General features: G+C 42.5%; 1 pseudogene; it reads right to left on the bottom strand.

Moving 5' to 3' along the window:
- Window positions 1–2,773: 2,773 nt before the first annotated feature.
- Window positions 2,774–19,216, bottom strand: LOC109971966 (sodium/potassium-transporting ATPase subunit alpha-1-like; annotated as a pseudogene).
- Window positions 19,217–19,594: the final 378 nt, after the last annotated feature.

Genomic DNA, 19,594 nt, shown 5'->3' on the forward strand with positions numbered 1-19,594 from the left:
TAAAAGAATGGCGTGAGGAATTCAGACAGAAGTTGAGACAGGCTTTGGGTGGTCAGGAAGAACTTCCAGATGACTGGGAAACTACATCAGAAGTGATCAGGGAGACAGGTAGGAAGGTGCTAGGTGTGTCATCTGGAAGGAGGAAAGAAGATAAGGAAACATGGTGGTGGAACGAGGAAGTACAGGACAGCATTCAGAGGAAGAGGCTAGCTAGAAAGAAGTGGGACATAGAAAGGACTGAAGACGGTAGACAGGATTACAAGGAATTGCAGCGTAGAGTGAAGAGGGAGGTGGCAATGGTCAAACAGAAAGCATATGATGAGTTGTATGCCAGGTTAGACACGAGGGAAGGTGAAAAGGACTTGTACAGATTAGCGAGACAGAGAGATAGAGATGGGAAGGATGTGCAACAGATAAGGGCGATTAAAGACAGAGATGGAAAGGTGCTAACAAGTGAGGAGAGTGGGCAGAGAAGATGGAAGGAGTATTATGAGGAACTGATGAATGAGGAAAATGAGAGGGAAAGAAGGGGGGAAGAGGTGAATATTGTAGAGCAGGAAGTAGCAAAGATTAGAAAGGATGAGGTGAGGAAGGCTCTGAGGAGAATGAAGAGTGGAAAGGCTGTTGGTCCAGATGACATACCTGTAGAGGTGTGGAAGTGTCTAGGAGAGACAGCAGTGGAGTTTCTATCTAGTTTATTCAACAGGATTGGAGAAGTATAGAGATGGTCAGAAGGAGCTGCATTGCGTCTTTGTGGATTTAGAGAAAGCGTACGACAGAGTACCGAGAGAGGAGCTATGGTACTGTATGAAGATATCAGGAGTTGCAGAGAAGTACGTCAGACTAATTCAGGATATGTATGAGAGGAGTACGACAGTAGTGAGATGTGCTGTAGGTCAGACAGAGGAGTTCAAGGTGGAGGTGGGGCTACATCAAGGATCGGCTTTGAGTCCCTTCTTGTTTGCTATGGTGATGGACAAGTTGAAAGATGAGGTCAGACAGGAATCTCCCTGGACAATGATGTTTGCAGATGACATTGTGATCTGTAGTGAGAGCAGAGAGCAGCTGGAGGAACACCTGGAAAGGTGGAGGTCTGCTCTGGAAAGAAGAAGAATGAAAGTCAGTCGTGGTAAGACAGAATACATGTGTATGAACAAGAGGGAGGGAGGTGGAACAGTGAGGTTACAGGGGGCTGAGGTCAAGAAGATTTGGGGTCAACAGTCCAGTGCGACGGGGAGTGTGGGAAAGAGGTGAAGAGGCGAGTGCAGGCAGGTTGGAGTGGGTGGAGAAAGGTGTCAGGAGTGTTGTGTGACAGAAGAGTGGCAGCAAGAATCAAAGGAAAGGTGTACAAGACAGTAGTCAGACCAGCTATGCTGTATGGGTTAGAGACTGTAGCAGTGAGGAAAAGACAAGAGGCAGAGATGGAGGTAGCAGAGATGAGGATGTTGAGGTTCTCTTTAGGAGGGACCAGGATGGACAGGATTAGGAATGAGCACATCAGAGGGACAGCTCAGGTCGGCTGTTTTGGGGACAAGGTCAGAGAGGCCAGATTGAGATGGTTTGGACATGTGCAGAGGAGGGATAGTGGTTATATTGGTAGAAGGATGTTGGAGATGGAGCTGACAGGCAAGAGGTCAAGAGGAAGGCCATAGAGGAGATATATGGATGTGCTAAAAGAGGACATGAAGTTAATTGGGGCGAGAGTAGAGGATGCTGAGGATAGAGTTAGGTGGAAACAGATGATTCGCTGTGGCGACCCCTAACGGGAACAGCTGAAAGAAGAAGAAGAAGAAGTTAAAATTTGATTTAATCTTTTGTTTTTGATATATTAAAGAGGCAAAGTTTTATGACTCTGGCAAGAGAGCTGTCAGCTTTTCCATGTAGAAATATGTGATGGCTTCTCTTCTGTCTGTCCGTGTCACAACGTACACATTCAAGAAAGTTCAAAAAGAGAGTGTCTTTTACTTTTGTCTTTACTTGATATTTATTCAGATACTCAGTCTCTTCAGTTAATTAATTGTGCTTTTAATCTGTTAAAGAACATGTTCATTCTGTGTGATAGTGTTTGTAATGTCATTTAGTAATACACATGTAATGTGATTTTTTTATTGGTTATATTGTTATTAATTTGAGGTTGCATTTCAAATTTCTGCAAAATCATTGAGTGATATCTTGAGTATTACTTGATTACATGTTTGTTTACTTCTCTTTTTGGTTTTGATTTTGAAATTTGCTCTGATTGTTTGCTCATTTGGAGGATCAGCGCCAATTCTGCAATGACTGATGATAATCAGTTAAGGCTTTCAAGTGATTATTTCTTGGATCTGAGTTGTATTGAATTATAAATTGATTAACTAGCTTGGCTTTTGATTAATGAATAAATCTGAGTGACTGATTAACTGGCTTCTGGTTAGTTCATGATTCTGACTTTCAACCCATGGATGGATGTATTATGAATGCATTTACACTCTCCAGTGGCATTTGTTTTCCATGTATGGTGACAGTCTTGATATAAGTTTCATGGTTGTTTTGTCTGGTTCCTTTTTCAGTTAACTACGTGGTCATGTGTTGCTGTAAAAACACTCAGAAATGTCTTCTTTTCAGTGCTACTGTATGTAAAGAATTGTGTCTTTGCTATATTTATTTTTATCTTACATCTTTGTTTACCCTTGATGTGTTTGAGAAATATTAGTGCAAAAGAAACAAATGTCCCAGCAGCCTCAGTGCACAGTGGTACAGAGGTGTTTTATTGTGAATGACACAAGAATCAATAAATTCTTAATTTATCCCAGTTTTGTTTAAGGGGGTCTTGCTAACATCTCAGGCAGACATGTAATGAGGCAGAAAATAACAGTGAAACAGTGACTGCTCCCTCCGTGACTGTGTTGACTCAGTAGTATGTCTCAGACTCCACCCAACCTAGGAACCAATGGAGAACACATTAGGGGCATCATTTTGGGATGTTTCCCTTCACAATTGGAGTCCTTTGGAGTCTCTTCTTTCTCATCTTTCACAAACAAATCCAAGGATGGTATTTGACACAACAGCTGACATGGTGGATCTAAAAAATTGTGAACTTTTTAATTTTGTGCTCAGTCTGCAGAATGACATCATCCTTCATCTTACTGACAGTAATTCAAAGAAAGACTGGACTTGGGAGCATGAGCTAGAGTGAGCATAAAGCAAATGCTTCTGAGACTTTCTTTGCTTTAGGAGATCTTGCAGGGTCATCTAGGTTGTGGCATTTTTGTCTCTCTTATGTAATGATGACATCATTCTCAAGGACATATAATCTCCCTGAGAAGAAGTGATAAAAGGAGCAAATGACGCTGACCTAGGGATGGGCTTGGATTCGCATCAGGGTTTGTTAAAGGTCAATAACCAATCCCAGCTGACACTGGTTGAGAGGCAGGGGCCACCCTGGACAAGTCTCCAGTCTATCACAGGGCTGACATGCAGACAAACAACCACACACACACACACACACACACACACACACGTTCACTCCTTTAGAGTCACCAATCAACCTAAACTCCATGTCTTTGGACTGTGGGAGGAAGCCAGAGAGAACCCACATAGATACAGGGAGGACATGCAAATTCCACACAGAAAGGCCCCAGGTGGGCCAGGACTTGACCCTGGAAACTTCTTGCTGTGAGCTAATCACCATGCCGCTGTGCCACCCTCTCTTTGTTTGGTGTCTTTCCCTCCCTCTCTCTGACACTACAGGCATTGGCAAACAAACATAAAGGCTGATGGTGTATACAGACCTGTGACATCTCAGCGACGCTGTTATAAACAAACATGGCAGGCAGGCTTAAACTGGCCAAAATCTACATAACAACTGAAAAAGTTGATATTTGCAGGAGGAACAATAAGCCCATCATTAATTAATCCACCATCCTACATTTAGGTTATTTAAGTTATTTAAGAGGAGTAGTGCTCGGCCTGCTGGTCAGTCTGCTGGTTTGGATTATATTCTATGACCCGTCAGATTTTGTGACCTGTAGCAGGGCAACAACAAGTTGCATTACACCAGAATGGGAGGTGTCCCTGATTTCTCCAACCAAAGCAAAACTGTCCAACTCAGCCCACTACATCCGACTTCAAGGACTCACAATAGAGGCAAAGATGTGTCATACTGAACCTTTAACTGCCTTGCAAAGCAAATAGGAGTCAGTAAAGGACTTACCACCGGGGCTGCATCTGAGGATGTATTTTCTGACTTCATCATAAACAAAGATGAGTAGGGAGTAGGGGAAGGCACAGAACCACCAGTATGGCCTAAGGCATGGATAGAGAGACAGAGAGATTGAGTCACTCTCTTCCAGGCCAGTTGGAGAGGCCGAGTTAGTCGCACCAGGACAAAGAGCCAAAGATAGATCTCTAACAGCACATGAAAAGCTTTGGGGGGGAACATTAGGCTTCTGAGGCCAAACTATTATGCAGAAGTAATTCAGAAGCTGTGTCAATATAAAATGAGGCTGAACATGCATTTAAATGACCTTTGACATTGTGTCCTGTCAGTGTGCTCATCTCTTTGAGAACCCTCTCTGTCAGCAGCCGTGAGACTGCTCACAGACCTGATGCATAGCTTCAAAACAGTTAGTTTAACTGATACGTTTTATTTTTTTATGCCTGTGTGCTGCTCTCCAGTATGTTTTGCAGCCTTAGTGCTGAAACCGGCGCAGTAGGTTCCATCTCATCGTTACAGGGAATAAAAGTAAAAGGTCACTAAAAGAGCACACTGACATTACTGCTCCAAATGTCAAAGCACATGCAGCCATCAACATCTTCTCAAAATGAAAACTTTCAGTGCGCTACAATATGGTTTAAAGTGCATTACCAGGTTCAAATAACCTAAAAAGAAGATAGAAAGAATTTAAATATGTTAACTGACTGAATTAATCAAATTCTGTTTAACTAACTATTTGTTATAAAATTTGTCATTTCCTGGGACTGTCCTTTGGAATACAAAGCTTTGCCTCTTTATATTTGCATATAGGCTGAGAAAGAATCTCAGCGGTAAAGCGGTAAACACCAATAGAAAAAGAAAAAGGAAAGACTATGTTTAGGAAGGGACAGTTGTTCTGACAGAAAGAATGAGAAAATGAAGAAGAACAAAAGAGGTGGGGAGGAAGAAATGAGAAAGGGAAAAAGAGCAACAAGGAGAAAGAAGACAATGAGGTTTCAGCTGTGTGTCAGTGTCCTGAACTAATGAGCTGTGTGCCCTCATTGCTATCTGCTGTTTTCCCATGTAAACAGAAACAGACTATTCAGAGTATTTACAGAGAAAATGAAGTCATGTCAACCAGAAAAACCTTCAGTGAAAAAGAAAGTGTGCAAAGTGGACAACTCTGTATCACTGACATTACCCTGGCAAACATATTTAAAACATAATGCCTCCATAATAGAAGTCCAGGTGCTAAACCGGCCGGCCTGCAGTCCAGATCTGTTTCTCACTGAAAACATTTGGTGCATTATGAAGTGAGAAATATGACAAAGGACTGTTGAGCAACTGAAGTCCTATGTCAAGCAAAAAAGGGAAAAGATTCCTCTTACAAAACTAAAGCAGATGGTCTCCTCAATTCCCAAACACTTGAAGAGTGTTGTTAAAAGAAGAGGTGATACAACACAGTGGTAAACATGCCCCTGTCCCAACTTTTTAAAAAGTATTTCTGGCATCAAATTTAAAATTAGCAGATTTTAAAAAACAATAAGAATTTAAACATTGGATATGTTATCTTTGTACTAGAGTAGTAGAGAGTCCAGCCTCTCTCAAGGAGTAAGGTTCCAGAGCCCAAGCTGTGCGTGGAGGTGAGCCCGACTATATCTAGCCGGTACCTCTCAACCTCCTGCACAAGCTCAGGCTCCTTCCCCACCAGCGAGGTGACATTCCATGTCCCCAGGGCTAGTCTCCGTGTCCAGAGATCGGGCTGTCGGGGCCCCTGCCTTCGACTGCTGCCCAATCCACTATGCACCGGCCCCTTACGGATCCTCCTGCAGGTGGTGAGCCCACAGGAGGACGTCCCCACGTCACTCGTTCGGGCTAAGCCCGGCCGGGCCCCGTGGGGGGAGGCCCGGCCACCAGGCGCTCGCATTCGAGCCCCAACCCCGGGCCTGGCTCCAGGGTGGGGCCCCGGCTGCGCCATGCCGGGCGACGTCACGGGACTAGATCTTGGTCTATTCATAAGGGGCTTTTGAACCCACTACCTATTATCACATTTTCCACCAGAACTGGATCACACTATTTATGCTTACTGTGATAATAACCTGCACAATGAAAACTTTTTTAAGGCGAGACGGGAGGTGAGCTGTGACCAGCTCATGAACATGAAGCCACATCAGCAAGTAAACCGTGAACATAAACACAGACGGTGAAACTACATGGCTCACAGTCGGTGCTGACCATCACCTTCCTCTAACCTCCACATCCTGCTGTGTGCATCGATCTCAGGCACATTCCTTTCCGTATGAAGCTCTCAGACAGCACAGTTTAGCTGTGATTCATCCTAACCATCTCCTCCTTTTCCCTGTCTAAGCTTCTCAAACATTTCCAGGCTTTTTGCATGTCTTGGCATTTTTTGGGGTTTCTCAGCAGATTCCAACAGCATTACCCTTCAAAGATCTCCAAACAGCCTCAGTTCTTGCTCACGCCAACCTCACTGCTCCAGCAGCTTCAGTAACTGTGCTGAGTCTTTGCCACTGTGGCTTCTCTCCACCACTGTTCACCCCTGACCCTTCCTTCCTGTCTGCTCAGCAATTTTTACTTTATCCTGGTGCTAGAGGGGAATTCCCCTGTGTTATAAAACAGCAGTTAAGTGATGTAGCCTGAACATCTAGTCCTGTCGTGGTTATTAGGGTAACTTTCTGTGCAAACGATAAGAATTATTCATCAGGATTTGGTAAGAAATTCATTGTACAAGTATCAGAAGGAGGACAAACAACTTCAGAAAATGCAGTAGCTGCCTCAGTCCCCCAGAATGCCATGCAGGTACAAGACAGGTTACTATTTCCAATTAAATATGAGCATTAAAAGATTTCTACATCATTTCATTCAGTTTTTATTTATAATTTGCACAGCATTCCAAATTTTTTGGAACTGGAGCTGCACATCAGATTTTAGTCATTTTGTGTCTTTTTTTTTTGTTTGTTTGTTTTTGTAAATACACTATAATTTCTGACAGAAAAGATCTGGATATATATTTGTCTAAGCGTGTAGCAGACTCACTTGAGAGGGTACATTCTGAGGGCAACATCCATGCCTGGGCAATAAGACAGGAAGGCAGCCAGAGCTGTTTCCTCAAACAGACCAAAAATGAGGACACGGTTCCTGTGGAAGCATCAAGTTGACCCAGTCAGCACCATTTCATATCAGTTATTTATTAGTCTACAGTATGATTATTGTTAATATGACCAAAACAAATTATCCTACAGTATGATGTTATCCTATGACATGTATTAACACACTGTCATTAAAGCAAAGTGCATAGTATAGACTAGTCATGGGACTAGTACAAGTTAATTATTAAGTTCTGCATTTTTCCTTTCATAATTACATGTAGCTCCAATGTAGATACAGTTATGTAAGGTAAAACCTGAGGACATTAAAAAGTAAAATTAAATATGTTTTGTATACCCAGCAATATAAAGTATATTTTAAGAATTCAGAAGAAAAAAAGCAAGAAAACATCTGAATGAGGTTCAATATGGGGTCATATGCACATACTTCATCCCCTGATGAATGATGGAGTTCCTCCTGGTCTTGCAAATGAGCAGATCGGTCCACTGAACAATCACAATACTGACAAAGAAAGCTGTTTGGCAGGTGAACTCTACAATCTTTCTGCGCTCATACGTCTGGTGGATAGAAAATGGAAACAGATTTTAACATTTTCCATTTTGTGATACAGTGAAATTTTTTTTTATTAACTTCAGCTGAAGCATTTTGTCAGAGCAGAATACTGCAAGTAAGACTAGGGTGTACTGACCCACTGCTGTCCATAGCTGTCTTCCAGGTCATTTATATGGTTGTTATCCCAGAACACTCTGAGCCCCAGCAGGTCCATGGGGAGGAAACCATTTTCAGCCAGGATCACAAGGTATGTGAAGAACCCACCTATGGCCTGCATCATACCTAACAGAGGAGAGCAGTTAAACTTCAGTGGCTCTTTGTTACAGTGTTGTGCTTCCACAAAATGAGAAAAAATGTCACTTAAAAACATTTCTGTCTGTCGCTGCTAAACAATCACACTGAGGAGGCATTAGGCTTTTTGACACAACAAACATGGAGAGTGAGCTGATAGAGCGCTGTAGTTGTAACAAATGCTAATGCTAAATAATTTAAGCCACATAATGTTACCCTCTGCAGAGCCTAGACATGTAGATGATGGATAGGTAGATTACTGATTTATTAATTAATATTCCTTTTAAAGATTATTAGAAAAGCTGCTAGCTACCAATTTGTCCATAGGCCATACTGATGAGCCTCTCATTCACCAGCTTGTCTGTTTTCGAGTTTCTGGGCTGTCTCTTCATGATGTCGCTCTCAGCTGTTTCGTAGGCCAGGGAAATGGCAGGGACCTGGGAGAGGACAGTAAGAAAAGGGAAGCAAATTAAACACCCAAAGTGCTGTTTTTTAACCAAGTCACCAGGTAAAGAGCTCACCATGTCAGTTCCCAGGTCAATACAGAGGATGGTGACAGTTCCCAGGGCAAGAGGAATGCTGGCAACAACGAAGAGGAGGAAAGGTGACATCTCAGGGATTTTGCTGGTCAGAGTGTAGGCAATGGACTTCTTCAAGTTGTCAAAGATCAGACGGCCTGACAAAGTAATTTAGAAATTAAAACTGTGAGAACTGTGAGAAAACTAAGCTGTTACATGCTCACATTTCTGCAGGTAAACATCCCAGTGTAGGTCACACCTTCTTCTACTCCAGTAACAATGGAGGCAAAGTTATCGTCCATCAGGATCATGTCAGCGGCCTGCTTGGAGACGTCAGACCCAGCGATCCCCATAGCAACACCAATGTCAGCTTTCTTCAGAGCTGGAGAGTCATTCACACCATCACCTGTCACAGCCCCAATCTGAGGTCAGGTCCTTCAGGTCGCCACCATGGACCACACAGGCCTTGGCATCTCTTAAGGGGATACAGAGCCAGTAAGTCAACTCACTCAGATACATGTAATGTAGGACTTATCACACAGTTCTCTGCAGATCAAGATGGAAATTATATTGGAATTTAATTCTGTGGTGATGATTGAAAACACAGAACTTTGCAACTGGGCTAAATCAGAGACATATCAATGGCATGAAATGAAATAACAGATAGACCCAGAATATGTCATTGGGGTCCTCAGTATGCAGCACTGATTTTTGTTTCCGTGAAAACTATTGTCAATTTGTCTTATCTCTGTTCTTTCAAGTTATCAGGTTTTTCAGGAAAGTTAGTACCTTGGGTTGACTTCATTGATTGGGATGTTCAGACGTGCGGCAATGTCCTCAACGGTCTCATTGCCTTCAGAGATGATACCCACACCCTTAGCAATGGCCTTAGCTGTGATTGGATGATCACCTGTGACCATGATCACCTAGGAGCAGGGACATTTGTGCCGATGAGTTCAGTGACTCAACACTTTCACAATACAAAATCATGAGCCAACATGTTTTATGGACAACAGAAACTGAAGAAGATGGCTTTATGTCAACTACAAAAACGATGTGTATTTTCATACCTTGATTCCAGCACTTCTGCATTTACCAACAGCATCAGGCACAGCAGCACGAGGAGGGTCGATCATGGACATGAGGCCAATGAAGCAAAGTTTCTCAGTGGGGAAGTTCACCTCTTCAGTGTCAAAAGCAAAGCCTTCTGGGAACTGGTCATCAGGCAGGTTGAAATGGCAGAAACCTGAATAAGACAGGGACAAATGCTTGTCATTTAGAGAAGGGACTTAACAGAATTTATCCAAAACAGCTTAGTACATGAGGATAAGAATATAACTGAACATACCAAGTACTCTCTCTCCAAGTCCACCCAGTTCAACATAGGTGTTCTGGAAAGCATCTTTCATCTCTTCATCTAGATGCTGCTCTTTGCCTTGGATCATGATGGTGGAGCACCGGTCCAAGATCCTCTCTGGGGCTCCTTTCATCACCAGCAGGTGCTTGGTCTCTCCAGGAGTTGTGTTCTTGTGAATGGAGAGCTGTGGAACAAGTAGAAAAGCTGGAATTAAATAACTCTTTTAATGTTATTACCAAATATTTATTTAAAGCAAAACTCAGTTTAAATCTAAAATGTTCAGAGTTGGACTTTTAAGCTATTAGTCAGTAAGAGGTCAGTGTAGACACCACTAAACTCGAACACTAGAGGGTGTAAGTCAACACTTACTACTACAAATATTAAGTTGTTTTCATAGCACTCGACACTGTGTGAGCTATTTACTTGGTATTTGTCGGTAGAGTTAAAGGGGATCTCAGCAATCTTGGGATATTTCTCTCTCATGTCGCTAACCGATCCACAGCACATCTCAATACACTTCAGCAAGGCAGCTTCTGAGGCATCGCCGGCTACTTTTCTCTGAAAGGTCAGAGAGAAGACAAAAAGTTGGTGACCCAAGTCATGGATCAGTGCACACCTCTTCTATATTTACAATATATTTTATGACAACCAGTGCAACAAAGATAGGAAGACATCATACACTTAAAACCAAGATTTTTTTGGTCATTGTAACACATACAACAAAATTTTGTTTAGAGCTGAGGGGCCCCGGGCCACTGCGTGCATACGCGCCACCATCATGGGCAACTTGGGGGCGGTCAGTATCTTGTCCAAGGACACTTAAACATGTGGACTGCAGGCACCGAGATTCGACCCTTCAACTTTTCGGTTGGGAGACAACTGCTCCACCCACTGCACCAATGTCGCCATGAAGCCATAACCCCTCCCATCAAGTACAGTGAATATTTTTTGATAATTTTAACTGGACAAAATTCAAAACACTGCAATAAGCTGACAATATGAACCATAAGGTAATGAGTGTAAATTTAAAATGGGTGAGCTTAAAAAAAAATTTTGGTAACCAAAGAAAGATGTTGCAAACAATAAACCGTTTACCTTTAAGATGGGAATGTTACTCTGCTCAGCCAGGAAGACGGCACGGTTGCAAAGTCCAGCAACTCTGGCCAGGGCAGCCCAGGTGGCCGAGTTCCTGTCAAAGGAGGTTCCGCTCTGGTTCTCTGTGGTGTCGGCCTCGTGGATCTGGTTGTCAAACCACATGTGGGCCACAGTCATCCTGTTCTGGGTCAGGGTGCCAGTCTTGTCCGAGCAGATGGTGGAGGTGGAGCCCAGAGTCTCCACAGCTTCCAGGTTCTTCACCAGGCAGTTCTTCTTGGCCATACGCTTAGCAGTCAGAGTCAGACACACCTAGAACTCAAGTGATTACAGTTACTTTGCATCAAGACATTTTTTGTAGACAGTGAGATTCCAGCTGAAGATGAACACCACAACTCACAGTGACAGTAGCCAGGAGACCTTCTGGCACGTTGGCGACAATGATACCAATGAGGAAGATGACAGCCTCCAGCCAGGTGTATCCAAGAATGAGTGAGAGGATGAGGAAGGTAACACCCAGGAAAACAGCCACACCAGTGATGATGTGAATGAAGTGCTCAATCTCGATGGCGATGGGAGTTTTCCCAGACTCCAGACTGGAAGCCAAGGTAGCAATACGACCTATGACGGTGTTGTCTCCAGTGCTTATGACAATTCCTCTGGCAGTACCTGGAGAAAGCAAGTAAGTATGAGTCAGCTGAAAAATGTATTAAAGATCATTTGGACTTGGTTTTAGGTAGAAGATGTTTCACCTCTCCAAGAGGCTTCATCAGTTCTGTCCAACTGGTGGTGAGCAGAAGGTATTTATGGTGTTTTAGTCCTTTGATGGCCAACGCTGTCCCCTAACGATTGATATGTTGTGGTTCCAGTTTTTTGGTGGCCAACAATGTCCTCTAACGACTGAGTCATTAGGGTCTGGTATAGGTGAGCATTGTTACCTGTCTTTGAACCCTCATGTGGACCTGGTGTGAATTAAGGTGGGAATGTTTGGGCAGAGATTTCAACACAGAGTTGTAGATGGATGACTAGTTGTGTCTTAATCCACTACCCCTATTTAGTAGAGGTCAAAAATACAGTGCCTTGCGAAAGTATTCGGCCCCCTTGAACTTTGCGACCTTTTGCCACATTTCAGGCTTCAAACATAAAGATATAAAACTGTAATTTTTTGTGAAGAATCAACAACAAGTGGGACACAATCATGAAGTGGAACGAAATTTATTGGATATTTCAAACTTTTTTAACAAATAAAAAAACTGAAAAATTGGGCGTGCAAAATTATTCAACCCCCTTAAGTTAATACGTTGTAGCGCCACCTTTTGCTGCGATTACAGCTGTAAGTCACTTGGGGTATGTCTCTATCAGTTTTGCACATCGAGAGACTGAAATTTTTGCCCATGCCTCCTTGCAAAACAGCTCGAGCTCAGTGAGGTTGGATGGAGAGCGTTTGTGAACAGCAGTTGTCAGTTCTTTCCACAGATTCTCGATTGGATTCAGGTCTGGACTTTGACTTGGCCATTCTAACACCTGGATATGTTTATTTGTATTTATTAGTCATTTAGGTCAACATTGGATCATTCAGAGATCCTCACTGAACTTCTGGAGAGAGTTTGCTGCACTGAAAGTAAAGGGGCTGAATAATTTTGCACGCCCAATTTTTCAGTTTTTTATTTGTTAAAAGAGTTTGAAATATCCAATAAATTTCGTTCCACTTCATGATTGTGTCCCACTTGTTGTTGATTCTTCACAAAAAAATTACAGTTTTATATCTTTATGTTGTAAGCCTGAAATGTGGCAAAAGGTCGCAAAGTTCAAGGGGGCCGAATACTTTCGCAAGGCACTGTAATTCTTCCGTGTGTCTAATATTATGGATAGTGTTATGCATTTAACCAGATGCAACATTGCCGCTATAGGCTCCTCACTTTAAATTAAACTAAAAAAAAAACACATCATGGTTTGGGCCTGCTTTTCTTCAGCAGGGACAGGGAAGATGGTTCAAATTGATGGGAAGATGGATGGAGCCAAATACAGGACCATTCTGGAAGGAAACCTGATGGAGTCTGCAAAAGACCTGATACTGGGACGGAGATTTGTCTTCCAACAAGACAATGATCCAAAACATAAAGCAAAATCTACAATGGAATGGTTCACAAATACACATATCCAGGTGTTAGAATGGCCAAGTCAAAGTCCAGACCTGAATCCAATCGAGAATCTGTGGAAAGAACTGAAAACTGCTGTTCACAAACGCTCTCTATCCAACCTCACTGAGCTCGAGCTGTTTTGCAAGGAGGAATGGGCAAAAATTTCCGTCTCTCGATGTGCAAAACTGATAGAGACATACCCCAAGTGACTTACAGCTGTAATCGCAGCAAAAGGTGGCGCTACAAAGTATTAACTTAAGGGGGCTGAATAATTTTGCACGGCCAATTTTTCAGTTTTTTATTTGTTAAAAAAGTTTGACATATCCAATAAATTTCGTTCCACTTCATGATTGTGTCCCACTTGTTGTTGATTCTTCACAAAAAATTACAGTTTTATATCTTTATGTTTGAAGCCTGAAATGTGGCAAAAGGTCGCAAAGTTCAAGGGGGCCGAATACTTTCACAAGGCACTGTAGCTTCTTTGACTCCTCTCTCAAACCAGCGATGTTCTCTGGAGAGGATCTGGACTTCACTGTCCTCAAAAGAATGCCCCTTGTCTTTCAGGTGGAGGTGGACTGCTGACCCTGGTCCACTGGAGTTGGCCCTCCTGTGTTGGGCCATGTGTTTGTGCGGTGGCTGCTTAGTTTCACCAATGTACAAGTCATTACACCCCTGACTACACTTAATTGCATACACCACATCACTCACAACACACTGTCTGGGTCTTTTGTCCTTCGGATGGACCAGTCTCTGCCACAGGGTGTTCTCTGGCTTAAAGTTGACTGGGATATTGTGGTTGCGAAAGATCCTTTTTAGTTTCTCAACCTCACCCCAGACCATGTTTGCACTCTGCTGGAACTCTGTTTAAACACTACCTACTTCCAGTTTAGGGGGCACTTCTATAGGCAGCAACATGGCTGTGCTATGGGCTCCCTGGTGTCTCCTATAGTTGCCAACCAGTACATGAAAGAAGTTGAGGACAGTGTCTTCCTTCACTGGTACTGCTCCCAGCCACTGGTTGTGCTACATGGACGACACATGGGTTAAAATCAGGACCCAGGAGGTAGAGGCTTTCACCAAGCATATCAACTCTGTGAATATTAACATCAAGTTCACTCGTGCGGATGCCAGAGATGACTGTCTGGCCTTTTTGGATTGTGCAGTCCACTTGGGAGGGGACAGAAGCCTGAAGAGAGAAGTATATCGGAAACCTATACACTCAGACCAGTACCTGCTTTTTGACTCACACCATCCACTCCAACACAAACTGGGGGTCATCAGAACAGAACAGAGACCACAGGGCCGAGGAAGTACCCACAACTGCAGAAGGGACCAAGAAGGAGAAACTACACATCCAGAACTCCCTTAAGGCTGTCTTTGAACCCTGACATGTGGACCAATGCCTATTGTCCTGGTGTGAATTAGGGTGGGAATGTTTGGGCAGAGATTTCAACACAGAATTGTAGATGGATGACTAGTTGTGTCTTAATCCACCACCCCTATTTAGTAGAGGTGTTCTATTTGGACAAAAATAGCTTCTTTGGCTCCTCTCTCAAACCAGTGATGTTCTCTGGAGAGGATCTGAACTTCACTGTCCTTGAAAGAATGCCCTTTGTCCTTCATGTGGAGGTGGACCTCTGACTCTGGTCCACTGGGGTTGGCCCTCCTGTGCTGGGCCATGCCCTTGTGCAGCAGCTGTTTAGTTTCCCCAATGTACAAGTCATTACACTCCTGACTACACTTAATTGCATACACCACATCACTCTGTTTGTGTCTGGGTGTTCTGTCCTTCGGATGGACCAATCTCTAAGTGGGCCTTCACCTAAGCTTGTCATCCATCTACAACTCTGTGTTGAAATCTCTGCCCAAATATTCCCACTCTAATTCGCGCCAGGACAATAGGTGTCGGTACACATATGAGGTTTCAAAGACAGGTAACAACGCTCACCAATACCGGACCCTAATGACTCGGCCATTAGAGGACACTGTTGGCCGTCGAAGGACTGAAACACCATAAATACCTCCAGCTCACCACCAGTTGGACAGAATTGATGAAGCCTCTTTGATGAGAGGCATTTACTATTTACCAACAACCAGATAGTAACTCATAAGTAAAATCTCACCTTTCTTAAAGTTTATTTCTTTTGTTATCAACTTGTCTGTTTAAATTACCTCTCAAAATTGTAGTTATGAAATATTTTCAAGCTAATTTTCCTATAGTTATGGATTTTGGCTTAATCTACTCAGCGCTGTACACAAATTAATTTTAACCTCGTAATTTCTGTGTTGACCACCACTTTGTTCTCTACCTTCAACACAGTTGGTTGAGGAGAAAGCAACGTTCTTGGTTTCTAGTGGGTTGTCATTGGTGAAGTCTGGAGTCCGAGTCTGTGGCTCTGATTCACCGGTCAGGGAGGAGTTGTCCACCTGAAGGAGGAAAAACGAAGCCAGAATAAAATAGCAAAGATCTCCAGAGAAGTGAGAATAAAATATTTCCTTTGTCTTAATATCTGCTTGATAAATGTTAATACTAAAAGCTATAATAACATACAAACTACACACATCATCCCAAGCTACTATAGCTTGACTCTAATAAAAGCATAACATTTGCACATATAACATCACAAATAATATCTAAATAAATGCATATTTAATACCTAAATGCTGTTTCAAAACATTGCTGCTGGGTGCGATTAAAACAAGTTCCTGAGGGACAGACCTTGCAGCTGTGAGCAGAGATGATTCTCAGATCAGCAGGGATCTTGTCTCCACCTTTAATTTCCACCAAATCTCCAACCACCACCTCCTCAGTGGTAATGCTCTTCTTCTCACCATCACGGACAACCAGGGCTTGCTACAAGATTAAAGGTCAAATATAGGTTGGTTTTTTTGACAGTTTCTCACCATCCGGCAAGTTTATTTTTAACGCAATGCACACAAATGGAAAAACCATTAAAATACATATATGGATCAAACAATAGAATGCGAATTAGATGAAACATTAAATATTACTTAAAAGCAACAATTATATGACAGTACAAGTAGAAACATGCATGAGTAGATACCCAATACTTTTAGGATAGCTGTGACAGACTGGATTCACAAATTTCTCATTATATTTTACTTCAGTCTTCTCAAGACTAACCTCTGAGTACTTTAACATCAGAGGTGGGCGTACTTTCTTCTGGGAATTAGAAATACCAGGTGTCTATACATTCAGGTCAACAGTCCAAAAAACCTTTAGGATAGCTGCGGCAAACTGTGGATTCTCACTGTTCTCAGTATACGTGTACCCCATTTATTCAGTTTTCCCAAGACTAACCTCTGAGTAACTTCACATCAGAGGCAAGCGTTCTTTCATCCAGAAATTAGAAATTAGAAACACCAGTGGCTATAAAGTAGAGTCAGCTTAACATATATGCAACGAGGCTTACATTTCCAGAAGAGTTTCTTTTTTTTATTGCCAGCAACAAGAGATCATATGATAAATGCTAAATACTATATGTCTGTAAAATACTGTACTGATGGTATGCCTTAGCACTGTGTAATATACAGTATTCTATCATTTGTCACCACCTTAAATTTGATTTGAGCAACATTGTAGGCCACTGGAGACTATTTGGGCAAGAACTACAACTTGATTTTTTTCTCTTTCAACAATTGTCACACAGATATGTCAGGGCCGCTCGGCGGCCGCTGCCTCTCCTCCGTTTGCCTCTTCTCCGTTTGCCTCTTCTCTGTTTTCTTCGTCATATGGGCGCTGCACCTCAGCTGTGTTGCATTCCAGTAATTAGTAACTGGCTTGTCTACGCACACAGCTGTGGTGCATCCCGATGATTACCTTCTCCTTATATAAACCTCTGGCAGACGCTCCGTGCTCGCTGGAACATTATCTAACGAACATTATTTAACTAATTAACATTAACATAGTAACGCAGACACATGTGGTGAGACTGCTACGCTGAAAGATACTGTGCGTTTTTTGGCTTGATTCTTCCACACACCCTACGCGCTACGCTCGTCACACTACACCCCACCACACCACATATTTTTTGATCCGTCTTTGCCAGAACATTACCTAACTTACTTTACAGTACTATCCTGAATTACGTCCTTTTGATTTCCCGGCTGACAGTCCCTGTGCCGTGGTTCTCATTTTGTATGTTGTTGAGTTTTTTTCTGTTTTTGTGTGAGACGTTCCCGGCTGACAGTCCCTGTGCCGTGGATATCCGTTTTGTCGCCTGTCTTCCCTGGTCCTCTACTCCTGTTTCCTGGGGTTAGTTTGTGTGTGCACCTGTTCGTCCTGGTCTCCGTCGTCATCACTCCCCTTCGCTTGTATGTATTATGGACACTGTTATGTTGTTACGTTGTTGTTATCTTACATTAAACTTTTTTTGTATACTAGCCCTGGGTCGGCTGTCTTGAGTCCTACCCCTAGTTCTCCCTCACCGTCCTGGCGAGGGGGACTAACCATAACAAGATATGAAGGTACAAAATTAGGAAAAACTCACCTGTGGGACCAGGCTCTTGAATGAGTCCATGATCTTACTGCTCTTGGCCTCTTGATAGTAGGAGAAGCAGCCAGTAATGAAGACAACAGTAGCAAGCACAATGCCAAGGTACAACTGCAGAAAGAGAAAAGGTTTTCTGTCAGATCATCCTTACTGCTTTAAACTGTTTATAGATCAATTACATGTACACTAACAAAGTCCTCCTTTACATTATCATTGACTGGTTCGTCTTCTGAGGCAATCTGGATAGCAAAAGCAAGGAAGCAAAGGAAGGCACCGATCCACAGCAGAATGCAGAAACCACCAAACATCTAGAAAAAAGATGAAATAACATTCAATTGCCCAGACTTTGCTGGTTTGACTACAACAAATGCCTCTCTATAAAGGAATGCATTTAAGCTAAATGTGTGCTGGCATAGAAAATGTTCCACCCCTGACTCCAGAATTTTACCTGCTTGCAAAACTTGACCCATTCAGGTGTTGTGGGAGGAGGTGTGAGGACATTCAAGCCATCTCGGGCAAGGATCTCTTTTGCTCTGGAGGAGGAAAGACCCTAAAAAGAGACCCAAAGAAGACAGGCAAAGGTCTCACTCTGCACGCTGGCTAAACTATTGTATGTTTCCTCACACCAGCCTGACACCTTAATAGAAAAAGAAGTAAAAGAAGATACAAGCAAAAGAAACCACACCTACAGGAATAAAGATTGTGGTAATTGTACAATTACTGGGAAGAGTGATAACAGTTTGAGAGAGGATGATCAGGTGTGTTATCAATGAATAGTGTATTTCAAAAAAGCCAAGGTTGTATTTTTTCAGAGTGTAAAAACTGGAAAAAAAAAATGAAAGTAAAGTGTGAGCTGTTGGTGGAGGGGTGTGTGAACTCTGGTGTTCCAGTGTGAATGCAGTCTTTGTTTTGGGGCAAACTCTTACAGATCAGACCTCAGTAAATAACCAGCATCAGTCAAACATTTGGCCACCGCAAGGCTGTGGGATTCTGTGTGTCTCTTTAGACCGTGGTTGACACATGAAAAAGTACATTTTGTGTAGCAGCTGAGTTTCGCTCTTTCTGTTCGACATGGATTGATACTGGTCAGTTCATTCAAATTACAAGACCATATACTTTATATGTTCTGATACCCATGCAGAATGCTCACCTCGGTTAGGTCGGTTCCATATTTTCTGTGAAGTTCATCCAAGGTTAACTTGTGGTCATCCTATGGTGAGAGAGAGAAATGGAGATGCATTGTCTTTAACAACCAAAATCCCTGTCATTTGATTTATGGTGCATTTGGCCAGTTATAAACCCTTTACAACTTATTTTCACAGCATCATCTTGTCTACTAAAATTGCCCCAATCAGGTAATTAAGATAATTAACAACTGATTTCACTTTTATTTATGCACTCACCAGGTCAACTTCTTTCTTCAGGTCATCCATATCCTTCTTCCCTTTATCTTTCTGGTCAAACTTGTACTTATTATCTGAGGCTGGTGCCTGTCTGTACTCACCTTTCTGGATCGAAGAAATTGAGACAAAATTAGCTCTTAAACAAGACTAATATAATACTAATACTAATGCCTGACAAATCAAACTGAAGGACAGTCACAATCATTACGTGCTCAGCAGATCACATATTCCCATGAAGAAACATAAAAGTTTAGCAATTTGGATTATCTATCTTGAAAACCAAACTGGGATCATTGAAGTAGGATATGAATCAAGCACGCAGGTACATTGTTTAGTGTATTCCATCACTTACAGTGAGGAACAGAAGTATTTGAACACCCTGCAATTTTGCAAGTTCTCCCACTTAGAAATCATGGAGGGGTC

The sequence above is a fragment of the Monopterus albus genome, unplaced genomic scaffold, assembly GCF_001952655.1.
Source record: "Monopterus albus unplaced genomic scaffold, M_albus_1.0 scaffold240.1, whole genome shotgun sequence".
Taxonomy (NCBI): Eukaryota; Metazoa; Chordata; class Actinopteri; order Synbranchiformes; family Synbranchidae; genus Monopterus; species Monopterus albus.